Raw genomic sequence first — 14,377 nt, 5'->3', positions numbered from 1 at the left:
AGACATGAGGACAAGTCATAGAGGCTTTGCTTGGCAGAATTCCAGAGACCTCCGACTGTCCAACATGGTCACTAGACATCCAAAGCAGCTGTTGAGGCTTTGCTTGGCAAAGTTCCAAAGGTCTCCAGCTGATCACGACTGCCTCGAAATATTATGTATGGTCCGGTGTAATGTTGTTTAGAAATCTGCTATTTCTCCTAAAACTGTTTTTTCTCTTTATTTTTCAGCCCTTAGGAAAATCATACAGGGAAAAAACCTTTTTCCATAGAGAATGTTGAAAGAGTGCATCTGGCCAAAGGCTTGAGACAATGATAGAATTTTTGCTCTGACTGTGTGCACCCAAGCAGAAACTGCACAAAAGAAAGTTAAGACCTTGACATAACAGTACCTGGCTAGATACTGTTACCTGTAGAAATGTTTCCTTAGAATCTACTTTGAGAGAAATAGAAGGTGGACTTGGAATGTTATTCTTTACATATATTTTATAATAGAAGACCCCTTGGCAGTTAGCTTAGGCTTGGATAGCACATCTGTTGGTCTGGGACTGGGAATAAGTCAAGTTTTTTCTTTAGAGAACATTTAGCTCAAGCTATGTTGCTATGGCCATCTTGTAAACACACTGGCTTCAGCCCAAGGAAATTTATGATTAAACTTTCCTGTGTATTGTTTAAAAAATAGCAATCAAGTCATGCTGACCATTGCTTGGACAATGATAGACTTTTGTTGTAGGTTACAGAACTTTTTGTGTTTCCTTGTTACTCTGTTGATTTTTGATTGCCCTAGTGGTTGCAAAGGATGGGGGAAAATCATGATGTAATCTGTAATGAAAAAAAAAAAAGAACTTCATTTCAATAAAACACTGGGGTTGGCCCAAGGAGAAGGGGCAAGCAAGTAACAGACATGAGAGAGTGAGTTAGAGAGAGATGGGGAACAGCAAGAGAGGTAGACGGGGAATGGCAAGAGATAGGTAGATGGGTAACAGGAAGCCAGGAGGGAGATAGAAAGATGGACAACAGCAAGCGAGGAGACAGACAGACAGTAAGGGAGACAGAGATGGAGACAGAGAGTCAGAAGAAAAGTTCTCCTGGGCTTTAAAACCTTCAGCTTGTACCACATATGCCTGAGTCTCCGAGTATTTCTTTTTCCTCTGCTCCTCAGCCTCTCCTCAACAACTAGTTCCTCTAGCTAATTGTTCAACTGGCGGTTGGTTTCCCTTAGCCAGCCGTTCACCACCTGCTCAACTCTCCCTACCTCGGATCCACATCTCTTCTCTCCTCTTCACCGGTCCGGGAGCTGGTCCTGGGGAGAGGCACTTCACGGTGTTGGGGCACCACAGCAGGAGGGCAGGGTGGTAGGAGCAGGAGGTGAAGGCTCACTTAGTGTCCATAGCAGGAAGCAGAGGGCAACGAATGCTTGTGCTCAGCTTGCTCTCTGTGCTTATTCTGTCCAGGGACCTGCCCATGGCCCCATCCCTATCCACAGTCAGGATGGCTCCTCCCACCTCAGTTAACCTAACCAGGCCCCGTAGGCATGCCTAGCGATGTGTTCCCATGGTAAGTCTGAATCCTCCAAGTTGGTAACCTAGAACCACTGGGCCGGCAAGGTGGCTTAGTAGGGAAAGATACTGCTATGTCGGACAACATGACGACAGTCCTGTTAGGTCTCAAACTCAGGACAAATGGCTAACTGAGGCGCCATCTGACACACTAAGGTGGACTCTGGCTGCCTGTTTGCCCCGTCCCTAGGAGCTGTCAGAGTCCTGGCTCCTCAGGACTTCTCACTCTGCCCCTACCTTCAACCTCTCCATCCCCTGAGCTTTGCTGCCCTTCCCTGTTGAGACCCTATATAACATCAGGCATTTTGGCTACTGGCCTCTTGCTTTCTCAGTGCTCTTGACCTCTTGTTGCTTTTAGCGTGAGAGGAAAGAACTAATCCCTTAAGTGGTCCTCTGACCTCCATACACATGCCGTGGCATAAATACATGCACATGCAACACACTAACACACAATAAATCAATGTAATAAACATAGTAAGAACCATTATAGTACATAAATACTCTCTGGCTTCTACTGTACTATTTACCCTCAACATATATTTACTTGTAGATTAGACTTTATGTCAACTCCCTAAAAGAAAACATAGGAGCTGGGCATGGTGGCTAGTGCCTATAATCCCAGTACTCAGGAGGCAGAGGCAGGCATATCTCTGTGAGCTTGGGGCCAGCCTGGTCTATATAATGATTTTTCAGGACAGCCATGGCTATGTAGAAAGAACCTTTCTTGAAACTAAAACAAAACAAAGCAAAGCAAAAAAAAAAAAAAAAAAAAGTACAGCAAGCCACAAATGGAGTCCGTGCCTGCAAACTTCCGCTTTACCAAAGCTGTTTCCTGTGAGATGTGCCTTTCCAATTAGAAGGGAGATGGTAGACAAATCCCACTCACCAAGATTTCATTAGGAGAAAACTGAAAATAACAAGCAACAGTTGGTTCCTTTGTTCGGCTTTTCCTCCACCTCTCTCTGCCTGTGAAACTGCCAATCCTGTTTAGCTCACTAGGGAACTTTGTTGTTGTAGATTGAACAACACCTATTTACTTCTTTGACTCGTACCACCTAGAACTTCCAGAAATTTCTCCAGGACAGAGACCTCATCTCTGGTACCCCTCACACTGAAGTCAGTACCAACACCACACATTTGAATTAGGCATAGAAAACTGGATGAGGTGATGGAGGACAGAGGAATGAAATGGTGGAGGACGGAGAGGTTTGCAAGTAGCTCTCATCTGAAAGCCCAGGCCCTCATGCAAGAAGCATATGACAGTGCCAGGCATGGTGGCGCACGCCTTTAATCCCAGCACTTGGGAGGCAGAGGCAGGCGGATCTTGGCGAGTTCGAGTCCAGCCTGGTTGGTCTACAAAGCGAGTCCAGGACAACCAAGGCTACACAGAGAAACCCTGTCTCAAAAAAAAAACCACAAAAGCTGGGCTGTGGTGGCACACACCTTTAATCCCAGTACTCGGGAGGCAGAGGCAAGTGGATCGCTGTGAGTTCGAGGCCAGCCTATTCTACAAAGTGAGTCTAGGACAGCCAAGACTACAAGACTACACAGAGAAACCCTGTCTTGAAAAACAGGGTTAAACGCAAGACAGAGAGCAAGAACACACAGTTCTTCACTGCAAATGCCAGAGACCCAGAGACCCTGGAGCAAAGCAAGCATTTTTTTTTTCTTTTTACCTGATATTTTTCAGGTCAATATTTTCTCATCTTCAGACTAGAAAGATCAAAGGTTTTGGCTAAAGAGAGTAGAGCCCCATTCACCTCACCTATAGGTCGGTTCAAGGCTTCTCTAGGTACAGGCTGCTCTCTAACCGGCCATTGTCTCTTGGTGTGCTCGGGTTGGGGTCAGCATGGCAAAGGGTGTCCATTTGCCCATCATTGTCCTCTGGACATATCCTTCCCTTCTTGCCTCTGAGGGTACTGTAGCTTGACAAGAATGCGATTCGATATTCGGGGTGCTGGGCCTCCTGGGTGAGTACCCTCATGACATCATTCCGTTCCCACAGTGTGGTCCTCCGGCCACATTCTGCAAGCTCAGGCTCGGCCAACTGTAATCTGCTCTGGGGGAAAGTGTTCCATCCTTTAAGTTTTTAGGGGAAAAAAAAGATGTATTATTTATTTATTTATTTATTGTGTATACCATGTTCTGCCTGCATGTACACCTGTATGCCAGAAGAAGGCACTAGATCTAATTATAGATGATTGTGAACCACCATGTGGTTGCTGGGAATTGAACTCAGGACCTTAGGAAAAACAGCCAGTGCTCTTAACCATCTCTCCAGTCCATTTTTAGGAATGACTATTTTTATATCGAAAATTCACAGCCCTTGTTCACAAAAGACCTGCAGTTAAGGTGATTTTTAAAAATTATGTAACCCAGCCTGTAAAATTCTAACCTTGTGAAGCTTTGCTCCAGCAACCTAGTTTGACCCTGGCATCGTGCTTCTGACTGCAGAGTGCACGGGGAGCTCTGGGCTTAGCAACGCGTCAGAGCGCAGGACCAGCCCCTGGCTCCAGCCTAGTGACGCAGATGTGGTCTCCACTGGGAGTCCCTGCCTTTTATGTTTTGGTGGATTCATGCACACTCCCACATCTCCTCAAAGCATCCCCTCCACAGTGACACACTTCCTGCAGCAAGGCCACACCTCCCAATAGTGCCACTCCCTTTGGGCCAAGCACTCAAACACATTGAGTCTTTCGGGGCCGTTGCTATTCAAACCAGCACACACACTGACACAACAGTTACTCTGAGTGTGCCATTCCTTCTATCACATTTCAAGGGATTTGTGATTTAAAATTAAATAAAGAAATAAAAAGCCGGAGTCTTGCTCAAAACCCATTCTTCTCAGCTTCCTGGAGGCAGAAAGCCATCAGCTCTTGGCCTGTCCCTTTGAGACACCGGATCCCACAGTCTGAGGAAGTGAGGCCAAGTGTCTCTGCAGCCCCCTGTCTGGGACAGAGCACTATGGGTTGTGGCTTGAAGGTAGAGTGCTTGCCTAGAGTGTTCTAGGTTCAGTCTCCAACATTTCACACAAAAACATAAAAAGTGGAAACGTAATACACATTTCCCATGTCCTTAATTTTTTTTGTTTGTGTTTTGCTTTCTTGTTCTTTGAGACAGGGTCTCATCTACTCCAGGCTGGCGTTAAACTCTATAGAGCTGAGGCTGGCCTTGAACTCCTGGCCTGCCTGCCAGTACCTCCCAAATGCTGGAATTCCAGGAATGTATCACCATGCCTGCCTCTCCCATATACTTTACTTATCCATTTAAAAATTTTTTTCTATGTACTTTAAATACAACTTCCAAAAACTGTAGATTGTGCCCCACACAGGTGCCATGAGTGAAAGTAGAGTTGCTGTTGTGAAAATGTGTCCTCTAGTGGCTGGGGAGGTCAGTCAGTGGGTAAAACTTTTGTTGTGAAATAGTGGGCACTGGGAGGCTGGTGAGATGGCTCAGTGTTTAAGAGCAGTGGCTGCTCTTCCAGAGGTCCTGAGTTCAATTCCCAGCAACCACATGGTGGCTCACAACCATCTATAATGTGATCTGATGCCTTCTTCTGATCACCAGGTGTATATGTAGGCGGAGCACTGTATACATAATAATAAATAGATCTTTAAAAAAAAAAAAGAGTGGGGACTGAAGTTCAGGCTCCCTAAACCCACATAAAGCTGGACAGAAGAGAAGACAGCCTGAAATCCCAGCCACTGAGAGGCAGAGGCAGAGGCAGGGGTGTCAAGCAGACTGGGGAGCTCTGGTTTCGGAGATATCCTGTCTCAGTAAACAGAGGATGCTTGAGAAAGACACCAAGTATCAACCTCCGGCTCTCACATGTGCAGACACATATATATGTGCACATGGACCGCTGCATGAATACAAATGTGAGCATGAATGCACACCTGCCTACACACCAAACACACACATAGCTTCTGGGCATGACATGGCCTTTGCCCTATTTTTGCTTGTTTGTTTGTTTTTTCCCAGACAGAGTTTCTCTGTGTAACCTTGGCTGTCCTGGACTCACTTTGTAGACCAGGCTGGCCTCAAACTCACAGCGATCCACCTGCCTCTGACTCCCAAGTGCTGAGATTAAAGGTGTGCACCACCACTGCTGGGCTCTCTGTAGCTGTTATTAACACAATATTGGGGCCATTAATACTCCACCATGGAGCAGGAGGGGCTCTGAGGATATTTTCTTCAGTAGTGTAACCATTCATAAATTGCCATGGTCCTGTAAATATGTCTCACCCACTCTGGCTCCCCAGACTCCATTTGATGGACTCCTTTGCTTTGTTCTGTCACTGGTGTACCATCCATCTTCTCAGGAAAAGTTTACACAAAAATTCAGAACAAATGTGACAGGCAGACTGTGATGGCGCAAGCCTTTAATCCCAGCACTCAGGAGGCCGAGGCAGGAGGACCTTTGTGAGTTGGAGGCCAGCCTGGTCTACAGAGTGAGTTTCAGGACAGCCAAGGCTATAGAGAAACCCTGTCTTGGACACACAAACAAACAAAACAAAACAAAACAAAACAACGTGGCAACAGTTTTCTGAACATGTGATTACCAAAAAGTAATACAAATCAAACATGTGACCACACTGAGGTGTTTCTGGAAGTGTCTCCCATGTTGTATCAGGGGCTTGTGTGGCAACCTTGGTTCTGCACACACACCGTGCACACTTTACGCCATCGCGGACTCTGACCTGTCATGCTGTACTGTGCACACAGATTTCTGCTCTGCCAGAGCCATAACGGTCTGCTGACAGAGAACAGAGAATTGGAGTGTTTCAGGCTGTCATTCTTCAGCCTGTAGCAGCAGGCTCACATGGTTTCAGTTGCTGTTTGAGTAGACTTGAGTGTTATTTTTTTTTTAAACATTAAATAAAATTTGGCTTCCAACTAGGATAGAATTTCCAACAATTTATGACCTGTTGAGCCCACCAGGTGAGAATAAGACCATTAGCACAATTTTTGAGCCAAATTTGAAGCAAACTTTATTAAATACTGGCCAGAACAATGGACGCTGGCCAGGTCCATACCTGGGATTCCCAGAGAACAGCTGCAAATTACATTAGTCCAGCACTTATGAAGTCAAACCCACTGGGCGTGGTGGTGCACATCTTTATTTTTTTTTAATATTTATTTATTTATTATTATGTATACAGTGCTCTGTCTGCATGTACACCTGCAGGCCAGAAGAAGGCATCAGATCACGTTATAGATGGTTGTGAGCCACCATGTGGTTGCTGGAATTGAACTCAGGACCTCTGGAAGAACAGTCAGTGCTCTTAACCGCTGAGCCACTTTTCCAGCTCTGGTGCACATCTTTAATCCCAGCGCTGTGAGTTCAAGGCCAGCCTGGTGTACAAAGCAAGTCCAGGATAGTCAAGGTTACACAGAGAAACCCTGTCTCAAAAAACAAAAACAAACAACCAAACAAAAAGGCAAACCCCGCAAAGCTATGTACTTCCCACCTTCGTCCAACGGGGCAAGCATACATGCTGACGTGCTTCCTGCACCTGCCTTCTACCTGTGATCAAGCACATCCCGTGTAGTTGGGCAACCAGCCTTGTTTACAGAAGTGAAAACACCTGGCTTGTTATCTCCCGAGATCAACAGCCCCCGGCATCCCACCTCTGTACTCAGACAAGTGGGGCTTACAGGTTAGAGGCATTTTTGTTTCATAAGCACAGCAATTTAAACTTACAACGTAACTTTAGCCTTCAGAGACCTTGCTTCTCTTCTTTTAATATGATTGATACATCCAGAGGGGTTTTTTGTTTGTTTGTTTGTTTTGTTTTGTTGTTTTTGGAGTGTTTTGGTTTTTCGAGGCAGGGTTTCTCTCTGTAGCCTTGGCTGTCCTGGACTTGCTTTGCAGACAAAGCTGCCCTTGGACTCATGGAGATCTTCCTGCCTCTGCCTTTTGCTGGGCTTAAAAACATGGGCCACCAGACCAGGCTGCTTCTCTTCATTAAAAAAAAAAAAATTAAACAGTTGTTCCGTTTTGTGTAGATGAAGTGTGGGCATTGCTGCGACAGTCATGTGGGGGCCACAGGACAACTTTTGGAGTCTGTTCGGTCCAGGAATTGAATTTAGGATGTAATTCCTATCAACTGAGGAACATCACTGGGACCATTTTTCTCAGTTTCTTGACATTCCTCCCATTCTGGTTTTCACTTATTTATTTTATTATTTTTGTTTTGTTTTATTTTGGGTTTGTTTGTTTGTTTGCTTGTTTGAGACAGGCTTTCTCTGTGTAGCCTTGGCTATCCTGGAATTCACTCTGTAGACCAGGCTGGCCTCCAACTTAGAGAGATCTGCCTGCCTCTGGCTCCTGTGTGCAGGGATTAAAGGCATGTGCACCATTGCTTCCTGGCTCCATTCTGGTTTTTAGAACCACTGATTTTGTGGACTAAAATCTTCCCGTAAAAACATGGAATCTGGGTAAGCACTTGTTGAAAGCAGCTGGGTTCCAGTTTTGTTTTGGTTAAACCAGACTTCATACCGCACAGAAATGCAGTGCTGCCTGTGAGGAGCTCAGGCCTCTGTGCTGCCTGTGAGGAGCTCAGGCCTCTGTGCTGCCTGTGAGGAGCTCAGGCCTCTGTGCTGCCTGTGAGGAGCTCAGGCCTCTGTGTGGCTGCTGTGTGGGGCTGAAAACCTCCTCCTCCCTACGCCCTCCACTTCTGCAGACTTGGTAAATCTGCCTTCTATAGCAGGAAAATGTGGAACGCCGGGGTGGAGAGATTAAGCAAGCCAAAGAAGCATTGGGGTCTGGCAAATCAATCAAACAAAAAGCCACTAGTCTATGGTTAATCAAAAAGGGAGTGACTCCAACTTCCTCACAGGGCTTCCTCGGGCGCCTTCTGTGCTCACCACCCTCCGGGTCTTCTTAAAATGCAGAGTCTGAATAAGGGCCAGAGGGGTGCCCTGGAACCTGTGTTTTTTTTCTATTTTATTTTTGTCTTTTCATCTATTTATTTTGAGGCAGAGTCTCAATAGCCCATGCTGTTCAAAGACGACCTTGAACATCTCTTGCCTGCCCAGTCCTGTGATTGCAGGTCTGTGCCCAAACAATGCTGGTTTATGGCTTGTTGGGAATTCGTGCATGCGAGACATAGCTAGATATAGCTCTTCCAGCCGGGCGGGCTTGCAGTGTTTAGTTAGTGCTCTGGGGTGGCTGGTCTAAGGGCAGGCCACAGCTTGGTGCTGGACTGCACAGGGGAGGACTGGCTGTGGTTAGTTTGCCCTCTAGTGACAACTCCATAGAAACCCAAGGTGTTTCAGAGTCATGACCCCCACCCCAACTTCAAAGTGATCAATACCAAATTAATGAAAATTTTACAGAGGGGCTTGAGATATGGCTCGGCGGTCAATACCACTGTCTGCTTTCCCAGAAGACCCAGGGTTTATTTCTCAGCACCAACCTGGTGACTCACAACAGTTTCTAACTCCAGTCTCAGGGGATCTGACACCCTCTTCTGGCCTCAGAGGGCACCAGACACATACATGCAGGCAAAACACCCATGCACTCACAGCCGAACATTGGGCAAAGCATAGGGAGTCTTGTGGAAAAAAGAGGGGGAAGGATAGAAATACCTGGGGGGGGGGACAGGTGCTCCACAAGAAGACCAACAGAGCCAACTAATTAAGGGCCCAGATGGGCTTGCAGAGACTGAAGCACCAGCCAAGGACCACGCGTGGACCTAGACCCTCTTTACAGATGTAGCTGATCGGCAGCTCAGGCCTCATGTGGATCTTTTAGTAAGGGGAGCAGGGGCTGTCTCTGACATGGACTCTGTTGTCAGCTTTTTGATCACTTCCCCCTGGTGGGAACAACTTGCCAGGCTTTCCCCCCCCCCCTTAATGTATATGAGTGCTCTGTCTTCATGAACACCAGGAGAAGGAATCAGATTGCAGATTGCATTACAGATGGCTGTGAGCCTCCATGTGGTTGCTGGGAATTGAACTCAGGACCTCTGGGAGAGCAGTCAAGTGCTCTTGCCTGCTGAGCCACCTCTTCAGCCCCCAACAGTAGAGTCTCAATCAGCATTCTATTGCTGTAAAGAGACATCATGACCAAGACAACTCTTATAAAAGAAAGCATTTAAGTGGTCTGCTTGCAGCTTTAGAGAATTAGTCCATGACCATCATGGCCGGGAACATGGCAACACTCACGGTGTAGGAACAGTAGCTGAGAGCTACATCCTTGTCTGCAGACACAGAGAGAAACTCTTGGCCCAGCACCCCCAGTGACGGGCCACACCTTTTCAAGTTATGCCACTCCAGGATGACCAAATATTCAAATAAAGGAGCCCATTGGGGCCAATCGTATTCAAGTCACCACATATAGTAAATATTTGGTAAATTCTTCAGACTCGCCCATGAGAGCAGAGAGGTGGAGAAAGGCTGTGGAGGCTGGATCAACTGTGTATGCTTAGGGAGCAGCCCCAGGGAGGCAGACGATCTGCTTACAGCCTGCGGGAAATCAGGGAAAATGGGGAGCAAAGGCTGGAGATAGACGCTTCAAGAGTAACACAGGACAGAGGCCAGTTGTCTAAAAAACACGGAACCCCCTCCCCTCCCCACCTGGCCTTCACACAACAGAAAGCGCGTAAAAAAGTCAGAGGATGTCTGTGGTGCCCATTATTAGATCAACGCCCGTGTTAGCCGCCACTCCCTCAGTGTCACAAGCACCTGTGGCTCTGCTCAGCTCTTCTCACCACTTTTTGTTTGTTTGTTTGTTTTTAGCTTTTCGAGACAGGGTTTCTCTGTGTAGCCTTGGCTGTGCTAGACTCACTTTGTAGACCACGCTGGCCTCGAACTCACAGCGATCCGCCTGCCTCAGCCTCCCGAGTGCTGGGATTAAAGGCGTGCGCCACCACCCCGCCAGCTCTTCTCACTGCTTTTATCCTACCCCAAAGTTCTCCAGCTCCCAGCCTTCCTTCCCCCTCAGTGTCGCATCCCCCTCGTAACCCCGGCTATCCTGGTTCCTTCCCTTGGCCCCCTCTCTTCTGCCCCTCTTTCTTGTGATCTGCTTCTCTTCCCCTCGCGCACCCCTCCACTCTCGGCCACTACCTCCTCTCCCTGCTCTAGACTCTTCCAGATGCCTCTGGCTGTGATCTCCTTCGCAACTACGGCAGCAGCGTTTCCTTCGGCCATGCCTTGGTCGTGTCGACAGTCTATATAGGCACGTACCGTGGGAAAACCCCACAGCTCTCTCTGACTAATAAACGCTCTCATTTTCTGGTTCTGACCTGTGTCACTGGTCTAATTCTCTGCCCTGGGACGCAAGAACCTAGAATCTTCAGTGAGGACCCCGAGTCTCGGATCCAGGATGATCACGTTTGATCTCAGGCAACCAGCAGACAAACTGCTAACAGTGTGGTCCTTTGTGTAGTTTTTGTAAATGAGGGAGGGCTGCGGTAAAGAAACCACTGACAAGGCCGATCTATGGTTACCGGAAAGATTTTTATTGCAGATAAGAGAGAGAGCATAGCCAGACGCATCTAGGGAGTCTGCCTTGGAGACAGAGAGAAAAGGCAAGGATAGGAGCCGACTGGCAATTGCCAGGGCTACAGGAGCAGAAAAGATAGCAAAAATGGTGGCAGATCCTGCAGGTTAGAGGGATTATAGGCTTAGCTGGACTGACCTGGGAACTAGGCTGGGACTCTGATCTGTTGGAGGATTGCTAAGAGTTAACAGAGAACCAGATGCGCTCTCCAGAGGTTGGGGGCTATAGGAGCAGATAAGAAACTAATGGCTTTTCCTGGCAAACAGAGACCCACTTTACAAGGTTTCCGAGGAATGCTGAGTGTTTATTAGGGCAGAGTCCTGCCTGAGCTGAGCCCCATCTTGCAGTGGGGTGGGGTGGGGTAAGAGTGGGGTTGAGACCTAACAGTTTTATTGCTACCTCTGTAGTCAGAGAGTTTACTCTACTGTGCACGTTTAGGAAAGGTGTATTTTAATCTGTGAATTATCTTGTGCAAGAAGGAGAAGGTAAGGGAATATATCTGGCCACATGCCCCAAGATTTAATTTTGTTTTTATCTTCCTGGGCAGAGCCATTGTCACATACACTAGTCATGCTAGAGTTTATTGTGAATATGTTATTATTTCAGTTGTCATAATTTCATGTCCCTTTAGTCGTCGTAGGAGGATTTACAGCAAATTATTCCAACAGTTTCAGTTGGTGAAGAGGCCAGGTGTGTAGTGGTAGAAATTGTAATAGGAAGTTTTAACCTCGTCATGGTGCGTCCTCGATGCTCAGAGCGCTTTCTCAGCATCCATTGCGGTCACATCTTTAGCAGGCATCTGCAGTGTTGTGAATGGAATACTGATTTCCAAAGACCAGGCAATCAACAGTTGCTGAATTTGGAAACCAAATGGTTCCTGTCAAATTTGCATGACAGTGTTAGAGTGTGGCTGTAAGGAATACTCTCCTGGATGAAGTGAAAAAAGCAGGATTCTGAAGAAGCTTCTAGAAATATGGGAGTAGTGGTGGCAAGGGCCTTTCCCCCTTTCCCCTCCCCAGTCCCATCATGCACTGCGGGATCCTGAAGGAGCCTCTAGAAGCATAGGAGTAGAGACTTCCCTTGCCCCTCCCCCATCCCATCATGCACTGCTATGTCCTGCAACCTGCCACGCAGCCACTACTGTTCCTTGTCTAACCCTCCTATTGGCTCTAACCCAGTTGTCACAGGCCTGACTGTGTCACAGCTGCTGTCTCTGGCTTCCGTCACTCCCGAGCTTTTCCCACATGGCTTCCATCGCGTGACTGTTGTAATGCGCTTTACTTTCTAGACCAAAGTTTTGGATGATGCCCAGCTAACCACAGGATACAGGCTAAACATCTATTCCTTTACAGTTATTTATTTGTGTGTGTGTGTGTGTGCGTGTGTGTGTGTGTGTGTGTGTGTGTGTGCGTGTGTGTGTGTTCAAGAGGAAAGTTTCAGAGGTCCATTCTCCCCTTCCACCACGTGCAAACTTACGTCTTCAGCTTTGACAGCACAAGTCTTTCCCCGCTGAGCCGTCCTTGCAGGCCCCAGTGACGTCTGGGCTTGGCATACAAAGCCCCTAGGACAGCCGTTTCCTTTCTTCCTGCGCCCTCCCGAGTGTGGGACTTCTGCGTGGTTCCCTTACTCAGACCACCTTCGCTCTCAATTACTTTCATACCCAGGGCCCCCTCTGTGCTTATAGTATGCATACAAAACTCACACTACAAACCATCTTGTGTTGTAAACCTCACTCTCTGTTGAAGTGGCAGTCTTTTAATGATATGGGCTGCTTTGTACATCCAGAGTTTAAATTCTTAGAGCCTGGCATTCAGATGAGGCATTACTTAATTGTTGGGTGAATTAAAAACTGTAAGTTAGGGCTGGAGAGATGGCTCAGAGGTTAAGAGCACTTGCTGCTCTTCCAGAGGTCGTGAGTTCAATTCCCAGCAACCACATGGTGGCTCACAATCATCTATAATGAGATCTGGTGCCCTCTTCTGGTGTGCATGAAGACAGTGTACTCATATACATAAAATAAATAAATCTTTTTAAAAACTGTAAGTTAAGACTTTCACAATAATTTAACTAAAAAAAATAAGTAACACATGTAAAAAGTAGTACCTTATCTTCCATACTGCTTTTGCCACTTGCCCAATCCCTACACAAATACTTTATGTTGATGTTCTCTATAGTTCAGTGTACACATTTTCTGCAGCTTGACACAGTTTACCATTATAAAAATATTTTAGGGCCTGGGGAGATAGATGGCTCAGCTGTTAAGAGTGGCTGATGTTTCTGAGGATCAGGGTTGGATTCCCAGCACTACAATCATCTGTAACTAGAGGATCTGATGCCCTCTTCTGGCCTCCAAGGGCAGTGCATTCATGTGGTACACATGCAGGTAAAACACCCCCACAAATGCAATCCAATCCAATTCAATCTGCAAAACCCTAGTATTTTTTTTCTTTGAAATTTTCTGCATATGGCTAGACTTCTTCTTCTTCTTTTTTTTAATATTTATTTATTTATTAAGTATACATTGTTTTGCCTGCAGGCCAGAAGAGGGCACCAGATCTCACTCTACATGGTTTGAGCCACCATGTGGTTGCTGGGAATTGAACTCAAGAGCTTTGGAAGAGCAGGCAGTGCTCTTTAACCTCTGAGCCATCTCTCCAGCCCAACCCTAGTATTTTAAAGTAAAATGTGTCTCACTGCTATTTGTGCGATATTGATGGCACCTGCTATAAGTAGAAATAAAATAAATTATTCAGTATAAGTGGTTGAGTATTTCATAAATTTACCACACTGTTCTCCAATGGAAGGAAAGTGATAGTCGGAAAACAAAACTTTCAGCTTAATCTCTCAGAGGCAAAAGAGGTTGTGAGTCTATGCTTGAAGGAAGAGCGGCTGAGTTTGTAAACTTGAGCCAATAATTGTGATTTATGTACTTTCACAGTGTCAGTGGCAATTACGCACAATTTACTCTTGATAGTTATTAACCAAAATGACTGCAGAGACTTTTGCTTAATAAATTTCAGTTAAAAGAGATGTCTGGGGCTGAAGAGATGGCTCAGAGGTTAAGAGCACTGTCTAGTCTTCCAAAAGTCCTGAGTTCAATTCCCAGTAACCACATGGTGGCTCACAGCCATCTATGATGAGATCTGGTGTACATGCAGGCAAAATACCATATATGTAATAAATAAATAAAGCCTTTAAAAAAAGAGATTTCTGAATTGGTTATTGAACTTGTGCTTCTGACAAAATTATTTAATGACACAAGAGAATAGAGAAATAGTCCTGAGGGCAGGATTGAAAACATGGATTTTTTTTTT

The sequence above is a fragment of the Acomys minous genome (assembly GCF_964271855.1).
Source record: "Acomys minous genome assembly, chromosome: 5".
In the NCBI taxonomy this organism is placed as follows: domain Eukaryota; kingdom Metazoa; phylum Chordata; class Mammalia; order Rodentia; family Muridae; genus Acomys; species Acomys minous.
Note: the sequence above shows the minus strand (reverse complement) of the source record.